The following is a 13,074-nucleotide window of genomic DNA, read 5'->3' as shown; positions in this document are numbered from 1 at the left end:
GCTCACCAGAAGAGCTGCCATCGTGACTCATGGGAAGAATAGTCTAACTATCTATTCTTCATCCCTCTTCCCACTTTCCCCATAACAAAACCTGACAACAATTAAACACAATGTTAATGACTAATATATCTAAGGGCTAGGGAAAAGGAATTCATAATTTAATATATTTATATAAACTTTTTGGAGCACATTTTGGCAAAATAAATGAAGCAGATTAAAAATACTTATACCCATCAACCTAGAATTTTCATTTAAAAAATAAAATAAGAACACAATCAGAACATATACAAAGATGTTTATAGAAAGATGTTCATAGCATCATTGTTTAAGATAAATATTGAAAATGTCCTAATGTTCATTAACAGCAGATTGAATACATTGTAATTCCCATATATTAAGATTTTATCTAGACATTAACATATTATAGAATAGTAAATGACTTAGGAAAGTATTTATAATGAATACATCAGAAAATTGATTATAAAATATTATGCCCAAAATATTTAAACAAAATAATACATGAATATATATATATATATATATATATATATATATATATATATAATTTTAATGACCCCTCTAAGGCCTGGGATTGGGTGGGATCATTAAAAGAAGTAAAATATTTAAAAGAGAGGCCAGGATACTGCCCTGAGAGTACTAAGACTTACAGGGCAATAGTGGGGGAGAAACTAGCAACAGAGGTTGATAAGTGTGGTCAGAACAGATCAAAGGAAAATGGCAATAGGCATTAAATGAAAGAAGGTATTTTATAAAGGGAATGGGGGCAAAAATGTACAAAATTTCAGAAAGGCTAGAAAAGGGATTATGAAAAATATTTTAGAAAATTTCCAGTAAGATGAGGAATAAGTGAGATAATTAACAGTGTTTGGGGAAATGATATTTTAAGTAGACTATAAACTTGATTGAGTAATAAACAAGATAGTGTAAAAATTGAGTATCTATAAAATTGAAGAACCAAGTACTACTTGAATCCCTTTACTACACTGTTGTTTTATAAGAGGGAACACTCCAGAATTTAAGATATTGAAAAATCTCTTTATATAAAAGACTAAAATGCAAAGTGTCACTGCAGGAGTTTGACTGGGAGGCCAGGAGTTCTATTGCTCACTATGATATGTACTGACCACCAGGGAGTGGCACAGAACGAAGGAAGGCACCTGCCAGCAGCCGGCAGCTGGGGAAGGGAGGCCCCAGCTGGCAGACGGAAGGCCCCAATCAGCTCTGATCATGGGCCAGGCCTAGGGACCTGACCCATTCACAAATTTATTTAATACTAGAGGCTCAGTGCACGAAATTTGTGCGGGGGGGGGGGGGGAGTTGTGTCTCTCAGCCCAGCCTGCACCCTCTCCAACCTGGGATCCCTCTCACACTCCAGGACTGCTGGCTCCCAACCGCTCACCTGCCTGATTCCCCTAACCGCTTCTGCCTGCCAGCCTGATCACCCACTAACCACTCCCCTGCCAGCCCGGTTGCCCCTAACTGCCCTCCCCTGCTGGCCTGGTCCCCCTCAACTGGCCTCACCTGCAGGCCTGGTTCCCCCCAACTGCCCTCCCCTGCAGGCCTGGTCCCCCCAACTGTCCTCCCCTGTAGGCCTGGGTCCCCCCCAACTGTCCTCCCCTGCCAGCCTGGTCCCTCCCAACTGCCCTCCCCTGCTGGCCTGACTGCCCAAAACTGCTCTCCCCTGCTGGCCATCTTGTGTCCACATCGGGGCAGCCATCCTGTGTGTTGGACTGATGGTCAATTTACATATTACTCTTTTATTAGATAGGATAAGAGTTAAATTTAAAAAATACAAGCATAAATATTCATAGAAAAACTGGAAGGTTATAAAACAAAATGTTAATAGTGGTTATCTGTGTGGCAAAATTACAAGTGGTTCTTATATTCTTCCACCTACGTGTGTGTGTGTGTGTGTGTGTGTGTGTGTGTGTAAAAGAATGAAAACACATGTGTAATTAGAAAAATAAAATATTTAATATTTCTGCCTGTTAATCCTTATTCATATTTTTTTACATTTTAAAATTAACTTTGTTGGGGTGATATGGTTAATAGAATTATATAGGTTTCAAGTGTACAATTCTGTAACACATTATCTGTATATTGCATTGTGTGTTCATCACCCAAAGTCAAATTTCCTTTCATCACCATATATTTAACTCCCTCCCATTACCCTTTACTACCTCCTCCTCCCCACTCCCCAGCCTTCTTTTCCTCTGGTAACCACCATACTATTATCTGTGTTTATGAGTTTTTATTTGTTCATTTGTTGCTTTCAGAATATCATTCTAAGTAAAATAAGACAGAAAATGTCAAGAGCCATAATTTCACTCATATATGGCACCTACTTTTATTTTCCAGTTTACTACAAATATAGTGTATTTTGAAATCCAAAAATATGCTATTTAATAAACAATTATGTAAATAAAATGGAATCGTAATGCATGCCTTTAAATCTCAACTTTGGTAGTGGAGGGAAAATATTACAAACATTTGCTTATTGAAAATAGACTAGTAGGAAAGAATTTAGTTCTTTAAAACTAGAAGCCCACCTATAATTTTTTGCATTTGGAGGGTTGATCTGAGTTTGAGTTCATCTAATCTTATCAAAGATGACCTCCAAGTTTTAAAATTATATTTTAAAACTGTCCCTAAAATGCTTGAAAGATTATTTTATATAAAACTAAAGGCCCAATGCATGGATTCGTGCACCAGTGGGGTCCCTCACCCTGGCCTGCGCCCTCTCACAATCCGGGACTCCTCAGGGGATGTCGGACTGCGGGGTTCGGCCCAATCCCCGAAACCGGCAGTACGACATCCCCCGAGGGATGTAGTAGTGCATGAAGTGGCAGGTGGCTAGGGAGTAGCCCAAGCCCTAGCCGGGCGCCACACTGCTCCTGCTCACCCCGGCTCTACTGCACCTGCCGCCATGTTTGGTAAAGCTGCTGCAGAAACAGAGGCTTGCACTACTGCAGCTGAGCTTGCCAGCTATGAATCCGGCGTCAGTCACCTGTCGGTCAGCTGAGCGGTGCTACCGTGTGGGAGCACACTGACCACGAGTGGGCAGTTCCTGCATTGAGTGTCTGCACCCTGGTGGTCAGTGTATGTCATAACGACCTGTCAACCAGTCTTTTGGTCGTTTGGTTGTTCGGTCACTTAGGCTTTTATATATAGACTAGTGGCCCAGTGCACAAAATTCATGCACGGGGGGTTGTCCCTCAGCCTGGCCTGCACCCTCTCCAATCTGGTACCCCTGGAAAGATGTCCTACTGCTGGTTTACAGGGATCAGGCCTAAACCGGTAGTCGGACATCCCTCTCAACCCGGGATTGCTGGCTCCTAACCGCTTACCTGCCTGCCTGCCTGATTGCCCCTAACCACTCTGCCTGCTGGCCTGCTCGCCCCCAACTTCCCCCTGCCGCTGGCCTGATTGCCCCCCATGCCAGTGTGCTTACCCCCAACTGCCCCCCCTGCTGGCCTGATTGCCCCCAACTGCTCCCCCTGCTGGCCTGCTTGCCTCCACCTTCCCTCCTCACTGGCTTTCTCACCCCCAAATGCCCCCCAACTGCCACTCCCGCCAGCCTGATCACCCCCAATAGTCCCCCCCACATGGCCTGATCACCCACAACTGCCGTCCCATCCTGGTCTGATCACCCACAACTGCCCTCCCCTCTTGGCCTCTAACCACCTCTACCTCAGTCGCCGCCACCATGGCTTTGTCCAGAAGAACGTCTGGAAGGTCTCCCAGTCTAATTAGCATATTACCCTTTTATTAGTATAGAGGCCTGGTGCACGGGTGGAGGCCGGCTGGTTTGCCCTGAAGGGTGTCCCAGACCAGGGTGGGGGTTCCCTTGGGGCGTGGGGTGGCTTGGGCAAGGAGCCTGTGGTGGTACGCAGGCCGGCCATCCCCCCATGGGGTGAGGGTCCTGCTGGGGGGGGCATGGCCAGCCTGGGTGAGGGGCTGAGGGCTGTTTTCAAGCTGGCCACACCGCTTTCAGGGTGGGGGTCCCCGCTTGAGTGCCTGGCCAGCCTGGGTGAGGGGATGATGTCTGTTTTCAGGTTGGCCAGGCCCCCCAGCAGGGACTCTTACTCCATGGGGGTGTTGCCAGCCTGGGTAAGGGGCTGAGGGCCATTTTCAGGCTGGCCAGAGCCACTTCAGGGTGGGGGGTCCCACTGGGGTGCCTGGCCAGCTTGGGTGAAGGGCTGAAGGCTGTTTTCAGGCTGGCCATGCCCCCCGGACACCCAGGCCCCCAGCCACTCCTTCAGCGGCAGCCAGGGCGGGCGGAAAGCTTGGCTTCCTCCATTGCTGGGGGCAACCCAAACCTCCAGCTCCATAGCTGCTGCCATCTTTGTTGGGTTAGTTTGCATACTTGCCCTGATTGGCTAGTGGGCATAGCGGAGGGATGGTCAATTTGCATGTTTCCCTTTTATTAGTGTAGATAGTTGTTCTTTAAATAACATTTGATGACTTGTGTTTAAAGGAACTAGAAACATAGATTTAAAAGGCAAAAATGCTTTGCAAAACAGCTTTTAGGTTATATTCTGACCATTTGAAAAATAACTTTGAAAAGTGAAACTAACCTAAGATGTAGATCACTGTCCCTTACAACTTGATGTAAAGTCTCTAAAGCAAAATTCAACCATTTTACATGATTGACATAGACCAAGTACATTCTCCATAAATGTATTCAGTCCCAAATCAAATAAAAATGCACTTTAATCCAACCATAATGATTCTTAAAATAGAAAGTTTCTTGAGGTTATGGGGAACCACAACCTTCCAACCACCCAAAAAGCATTCTACTTTTTGGAATAGACATCTATTTTGGGTGAAGTATTTTGAGTCCAGTTCTCAGTGACAATACTGAAGTTATTCCTTTGGGCATTTCTGGGTTGGTGCTAGGAAGAACTAACACTGTGTGTGGTCTGCATTCATATAATAATGACAAATGCCTGAGAAGCTCTCAGAAGGCAAGAAGATAATGCACCCAGATCTCATTTGTGTCAGTGGTCTCTGGGCATTGAAATCATCAAGGGATGACACAAATGAAATTACTTGGACTTATTTTATTAATTTTAGTGGGTATTCCTGTGATATAATTCCTGTGAAGTCTGTTAGAAGTACCGATTACTCATTTTAAACAACTGCTTACCCAAGTAGGTTATTCTTAAACATAGTGCATTGCCTTGGTTTATAGTTGCACATGAAACTGCTGATTCGATGTTTCTGAGCCAGTCTTCCTGCTAACAGCAGTGCTTATGCTTGAGCTGTTTCTGGAGGAGATGACTTGACACATGGCTTCAATATCCTTTCTCTGGCAGCCTGTGAAACCAGCCAGTTGTCAGATTCCAAGTATATAGCAGAAAATTGGGCTGGTATGCTTGTGCTGAGCTGGGGTCCTGTTGTTATAGCAGGAGAGTACTTCTCACAGCACATGAAATATTACCTTGTAAGAGAATAAAAGAAGTAAGGCAGGGATGGGAGAGGTGGGGGGCACATGGAGGCGCATATAGATGATGAAATATAGAAATATTATACAGAGCTGATACTGTCAGTCGCATTTGAGCAACTTTGTGTAAGCCTGGGCAGATCTCACTGTTTCAGTTGTTTGTGTAATCTAGTGTCTGTTCAAAATCTGGCATTCTGGTAGTAGTTGATTCCCTCAAGCTTCAATATCTTTTTTTTTTCCAAATTGAAGATAATAAAAAGTACATTATTCCATTTCTATGTTTCTTTGTATGGATGAAATAATAATGGAATTTGGAAGAGTTAGAAATCTGGAATTCTAATCTAGTTTCCCTGTCTCTTGGTTATATGATATTAGGCAATTAATTTACCCTCGTCACACTTCAGTTTTTCTTAACTGTAAAATGAAACATTTGGAGTAGAAGATCTCTGAGCTTTGTATTGACTCTTATATTGGAAATCCATCAGTCACAATATTGGCCTGTCTTACCTGGACAGTAGTTCCTGTTCCTCATTTCAGCAACTTGAAAGACTGACTTGAAATGGTTAATCTTTTAGGTCATTTTCCCTTTTGCAACTCAAAACCTATCTTCTTGGGGTTTTAGGATTAAGCCCCTTATTCAAGTATATCTGACATATATGCTTTTAGGCTAGGAATAAAAATGAATTTCCATATAATTAAAGAATGATTAGGTGAGAAATTATGATAAATAAATCATAGCTTAAACATTTCATTAAATAATTGAATGATTTGGGGCAAGGCATTTTACCCTTTAGAAAGAAAGTTTCATTTATTGGAAGAACATAACACATTCTCTACTTTTTTTTACATAACTTTTAAATATTGAAATGGAGAATGTTTGAGATATGATGGTTTTTGTGAAAACATTAATTTCTATATATGAGTAAAGTGATATTCTATATTATACTTGTTAAAGTAACAAAACAGTATAACAAATCATTGAAAATCTTAAATCAAAGCTATTATTTCATAAAATCAATAAGGTCAGAATTTGTTCAAAAATTTTTAAATATTTTGGCATGATTTGTTTATCAAGAACCTATCAAGTAACAGGCACTGTTCTTGGTGTTAGTGAAAAAAACAGACAATGATCTCTATGCTCATGGAGTTTGCATTTTAGTAGCTTTTTTAGCTGCTAAGGAACGTGAGTTATTTAAAAATTTTCAAAATATTTTTTTCAGAAGCAAAAATTGATAGCTAAAGTGTAACCCTTAACTACTGCTACATTTTATTACTTCTTAAAAAATACTACATGTGCTTTCTCCAACCATCTGATAACTTGCTAAAGTCACACATGTTCTCAAATAGCTTATAAATGGGTTGTGTTAAATAATACAAATTATAGTAATGGTCTTTTCTGGTTGGATTTTAGAGGGGGTCCCAGATTTTGTTTGGACAATTGGAGGATAGTGCTATAAATATTTCCTTAATAACACAACATGTCAGAATAAAACAAAAACAAAGAAACATATAAGTAAAAAACAATACTTATTTTTTGTGGAATTTTTAATCTGGTAATAGTCATCCCTTATCCAGATAAGCAATTCAAGGCAGTGTTCAATTTGCCAGTCCTTTGAATGACATCAAACTATTAAGCACTTTTCATGTTATGCTTATTTTATTTGATTAGTTATGATAATTATCTCACAAATAGAGGCCAGTGGCATATAATTACCTTGATTTCACAGGACTTTTTGAGTACTTTATTGAAATGATTTTTTTTCAACTGACAGCTGATAATTCATTTTACTTAATGTTATGGATACATTTTTTTTCCTCCTAAAATTCTGACACACATTCTCATTTATCAATCCTTTTGCCAAGAGCTAACAGCTGTACATATTTGGATATAAAAATTGGAGCAACTTCATTTAAAAAAATTTTGGAAGTTGAATTTCCTTAGCAAGCTCTGTGGTTCATATTGAAAATAAAATTTGATTGCTTTTTTAATTCGCTTTTGTTGTTACTTTGGCAATGAGCTGTTTCTATGGATTCCATCCTGTTTTCTCTAGGGATTACACAAGAACTAAGCATCAATATTATTCTTGGTATTAATTGCCTGAGAAATTAATTTATTGATAGGTATTTGTTTATGGATTAATGATCCAGAGTTAGCTGTGACATCCAGGACCTAGTACTTCATAAAAATATTGTGGAAATATTCGTAAAATCTTAGGAGTATGTTTTTCTGTCTCAAAAAGATTTAATGGTACAGTTATAAAAAGGATAGCAAAACTAGACTATGGCAGGGTACCATGATTCCTCTCCTAACATAAATTACAGATGAATATGGTTTAATACATTTATAATAGTACACCTAAAATTTTCTTAAATTGGTTACATTATTGTCTGGAGACTTCAGTGTTTTTATTTTTTGTTTTTTTATTTCCCCTTTGATTCCAGTGTTTTAAGTTGTAATGTGGAGTGTATGGTGGATTATACAGTTACAAGGGGCAGTGAATATCCATTCGTCTTTTTTTCCCTTTCCTAGAAAATTGTGAAGTAATCAATAAGATTCTTTGATTTAGGATTTTGTAATTAGTGATTTTTCTGCCCATGGCAGTCATGGGGAATCAATCATGGCTAGTCAATTTTTTTTTTAACTTGGTTCATACAATTGGAATATATAAACAGCCTTGCATTGTCATAGAGTTCCACCAAATATTTGGACACATGAATATTGTGAACCTAGGAAGATCAATAAGAATCTATTTTTTAAGGTTTCTGGGATTATTTTTCTCCTTTTTGAAAATTTTTATAAATTAGGATGTTAAGACTTAGAAATTCCCTCTGATAATCAGCTCATTTTGTATTACATTCTAACAATTATTAGGGCCTCCAGACAATAATATAACTAACTGGGCAAATATCCAACTGATCAATCATCAATCAATTTATTGCTTTCTTTTTCTCTTGAATGCCTAAAAATATGATTTGATGAATTACCCCAATATATTGACCCTTTTGGTGTTAGATTAACAAATTAAATATTGGCATTTTCCTCCATTGATTTTTATCCTAAAAAGACCTAAGTTTTTTGTTCCATTATTGCTAATATAATATTGAGGTTATTAATGATTTCTGAAACTCTGCCTAAAAAGTGCACATATTAACAGCAATGTTAGTTTATATAAGATGTTAAGTGTCAGATCAAGCTAGCTGGATAAGCCATGATATTTGTGTCATATCAGTGAACACTGGGCTTAACCTGACCTTGAATTTCCCATTACTGGCCAAAGTGAGCTATTGATATTGAATCCCCGTGGATAATGGTGGAGATCAGCAAGCTGTAGATAGCTGGTTTAGGCCTGTGATGGCAGAGTGGTCTTTGATGGAAAGGATTTTTTTGAGTAATTCTATGATGAACCTTGTAGGCTCTTTGTAGCCTTCTAACTGTCACACCCAGAGTTCGAAGTCTTCTACAAGAAAAAGACCTAGGCAAAGGTAGTTGAGCAGTCGCAATACTGGGATACAGCAGTGGCAGATTTAGGAGTGGCAAGGTTTTTCCTAGTGGAGAAAATCACACGGAAAAGAAATTCAGGCAAAGAATAAGGGGGAAGAGATGTAGAACAACAGATCAAGAAGCAGGCAATGTGAAGGAAAGGACAGGTTTTGAGGTCAGCAGACTAGAGAGAGGAAGTGCTAGAGAACTTTTCTACCAGGGCTTAGGAGACCTGACTTGAAGTTGCATTTCCAAGCAAGTGATATCAACTGGAGCAGAGGTTTTAAGCTTGAGCCTATAGTAAAATCACTTGAAAGGGTTCTTTAGAAAGATTGCTGCCCTAGCTGCTTTAGCTCAGTGGCTACAGCATTGGCCTGCAGACTGCAGGATCTCAGGTTTGATTCCAGCCAAGGGCACATGCCCAGGTTGCGGGCTTGATCCCCAGTAGGGGGCGTGCAGGAGGCAGCCGATCAATGATTCTCTCTCATCATTGATGTTTCTGTCTCCCTCTTCCTTCCTCTGTGGAATCAATAGAGAAATTAACAGAAAAAAGAAAAGTTGGCTTACTTACACCCCAACTCCCAGCATTTCTAATTCAGTAGGTCAAAATGGAGGGCTGATAATTTGCATTTCTAACAAGGTCTTCCGTAAGAACTCTCTTACTGAACTGCTGATAACCACTAATCTGGAGAGCATGTTCATATGAGGGGCTTGGAGTATTCCATGGAGATTTTGAAAATACTAAATCCTTCCTGGCAAATGACTGAGTTTCTCCATGCTTCACTACCCGCATTGACAAAGGGGTAATAATATCTACCTTGAATGTCTGAAGTAAAAATTAGTGATATCAAATGCCAAGCATAATGCCTGGTTCATATTAGCAATTCCAAATTTTGTAGTTATGGTGGGAAGAATGATACAATTAAGGGATGCAATGAGGGGACCCAATTGCAACACTGACATTTTAATCACCTCTGGAAGTTCTGAGGCTTCATAAAATAACATCTTGATAGTCTCCTATGACTTCATCCCACTCTGAAAAGTTATATATTTTTAAAAATTTATTTTGTTCAAATACCACTCATGGAGACTATTGTTTCTTATGATATGCAAATCCTTTAATCCCATAGTTAAGGTATATGCTGTTATTTGAAAGCAGAATCTAAAGGGAAGAAAATGTATGGCTATTGTCCCTGTAAAATCCAGAAAAAAAGTTTTTCAGGTATGGTCAAGATTAATAGGAAAATGTTAGATTTTTAATTATAGTTGTTTTCTTTGTTTTATTATGAAATGATCTAGTCTAATACTTATGGTCCTAATCTTGTGATTGCTACATAAGAGTCTATTCCAAAATATAAGCATGAAAGAATGATTGCTTTGAATCCAAACACATGTTTCATTTTTTAAAAAATATTTTTCAAGAATGATTTTTTTCTGCCTTCATACCCCTCCAAGCCTCAAACTTCACTTTCAGACTATGAGTTTGTTATCAACAAGTTGGTTCAAAGAGATTCTTCTCATTGTTCTAAACGACAACTGAAACAAGTTAGAGTTTTAATGATTAAAGAACATACACTTTTCAGCAACTGCTAACCAAATTAGTCTGTTTTACTTTAAAAAGTAAATTCAGGGCCAGACTTTTTGAGTCAGTAACATTTTCTGAAATCATAGATCATAGTTGTATGAAGTTGCAGATGTTTTCTGATTTTGCTGTAATTAGGAAGAAGGATAAACATGAATACCTGAAAGACACTGGTCTTTGAATGAGAGATTATAACTATCAGCACAAAACTAAAACTTTGAGTGGTGACATGTTCAGATTTGTTCTTTAGGTATTGTGTTTTTAAGTCCTGGCTTATCATGGATGTTTTAAGTTACAAAAGCAGCAAGAGGAATAAGTTATCTGTGTGCATACTCTATACACTTATTCATTTATGAAACATGCATTGAATACATTCACTGGTCCAGACACTGTTCTAGTGTTGGATTTATGCATTTTGTGTATATATGAATACTGATAAAATTTTAAATATATTATTTCATTTATATATTCCAGAACTACTTATGGCCAATTTATCTTATGCTAAGCACTCTTCTAGATTCTGGATTACAAAGATAAATAACACATGACACTTGTTTTCAAGGAGTTTATAGTGTAACAGGGAGAAAAACCTAAGCCATTTATTAACTTACTTAACAAATATTTAATGTGCATCCATCATGGTTCAGATAGTGAGCTGGGACTGGAGGATTTGCTATAGCAGCATCCAATCAGACAAGAGTGCTGCCCTCATGAAGCCCTTTTGCTCTAGAGCAGAAGACAAAGAGTGAGCAAGCAAACTAACACATAGTGGTTGTATATATGGGAAAATGAGGTAATGTTATCTAGAGTAAATGAGGGAGGGACTATTCTGTATAGAATTATGAGGAGCTCTTCTTCACTTGATTTTAAACAGAGACCTGAGGAATGACAATAGGAATGTTACATGGGAGCTAGGATAAATTATAGAGATGAACATAGGGGAATTCCAACTGCTTAAAGAGCAGAATGATGCCAGTGTTGTTGGAGAATAATGAGGTGTTGGGGTTGGGAGAATGATCTGAGATGAGGTTGGAGAAGCAGGAGGAGCCAGATCTCAGAGACTTGCAAGACTATGGCAGGACTTTGGGCTTGATTCTGAAAACATCAGAAATGTATTAGGCATTGAAGCAGGTTAATTATCTAATTTGATGCCTTTTAAAAAAATCCTCACTCGAGGATATGTTTATTGATTTTAGGGAGACAGGAAGAAAGAGAGAGAGAGGGAGAGAAACGTCCATGTGAGAGAGATACATTGATCTGTTGCCTCCTATACATACCTCGACTGGGCATTGAACCCACAACCTTTCTGGTGTACTGAATGATGCTTCAACCAACTGAGCCACCCAGCTAGGGCTTGATGCCATTTTTAAAAGACCACTCTAGGGTCTGCATGGAGTATGAGTTGGAAAAGAATGGAAGGTGCCTGGGTGGAATGAGAGATAAATAAGGAGATTATTATAATCAACAAGATTAGAAACGATGTTGGCTTGGACTGAGATGAGTGGTAGTAAAAAAGATGAAAAGAAGTGTTTTATAAGTAAAGGGTGTCCCAAAATTCACACAAGAAGTAATTTTGATAGAAAACACAGGTTTATAATTAAAAATTGTAAATTTTTATTGATTCATAAAATATACAGTATAGGGTTATGTATGGAATAGCATATCGGGTAAATGGCCTCCATGGCTTTGCTGGCACATATGCACTCTTTTGTTGAAATTTTCCATGACCGTTTTGCATAAATGTGGCTGAATTTTGTTGATACAGCGCTCAATTTCCTCCTTCAAGGCATGGGTAGTCGTGGGCTTGCTTGTTGGCATAAACCTTAGACTTCAAAAAACCCCAAAGTAAAAAGTCCAACTGCATTAAATCGCACGATAGTGAGCACCATTAACTGTTATTGCCTGAGCAGTCGCATTTTCGAGGAAGAATGGTCCAATGATGCCTCCAGCCCAAAATCCGCACCAAACAATGACATGTTGTGGATGCATTGGTTTCTCAACAATCACTCGTGGATTTTCTGAACCCCAAGTGCGACAATTTTGTCGATTAACCAAGCCATCAAGATGAAAATGAGCCTCATCACTGAAGATGATTTTGTTAAAAAAATCAGCATCCACTTGTTGTTGTTCCATAATCAATTCAATGAACTCTATTCGCTGTGCGTGGTCAGTAGGCTTCAGTTCTTGAGTCAATTGAACTTTGTAAGCATGAAGATGCAAATATTTTGTGAGAATACACTGATATGCTATTCCATACATAACCCTATACTGTATACTTTATGAATCAATAAAAAATTTACAATTTTTAATTATAAACCTGTGTTTTCTATCAAAATTACTTCTTGCATGAATTTTGGGACACACTTTAGTTTCAGAAGTGCCACTTGCACTTTACTCATAGTAACATGTATCCAGTGTTAACAAATGCGGTTTGCTGTTGGATGGAATGTAAATTGAAATATACAGTAAGTGTTATTGGTATCATACTATACAGCCCAAATGAAAAAGTGGTGAATCCTCCTCCAAGTATGTGGAATATGATAA

This window comes from Myotis myotis, unplaced genomic scaffold (genome assembly GCF_014108235.1).
Source record: "Myotis myotis isolate mMyoMyo1 unplaced genomic scaffold, mMyoMyo1.p scaffold_m19_p_7, whole genome shotgun sequence".
NCBI classification, from domain to species: domain Eukaryota; kingdom Metazoa; phylum Chordata; class Mammalia; order Chiroptera; family Vespertilionidae; genus Myotis; species Myotis myotis.
Note: the sequence above shows the minus strand (reverse complement) of the source record.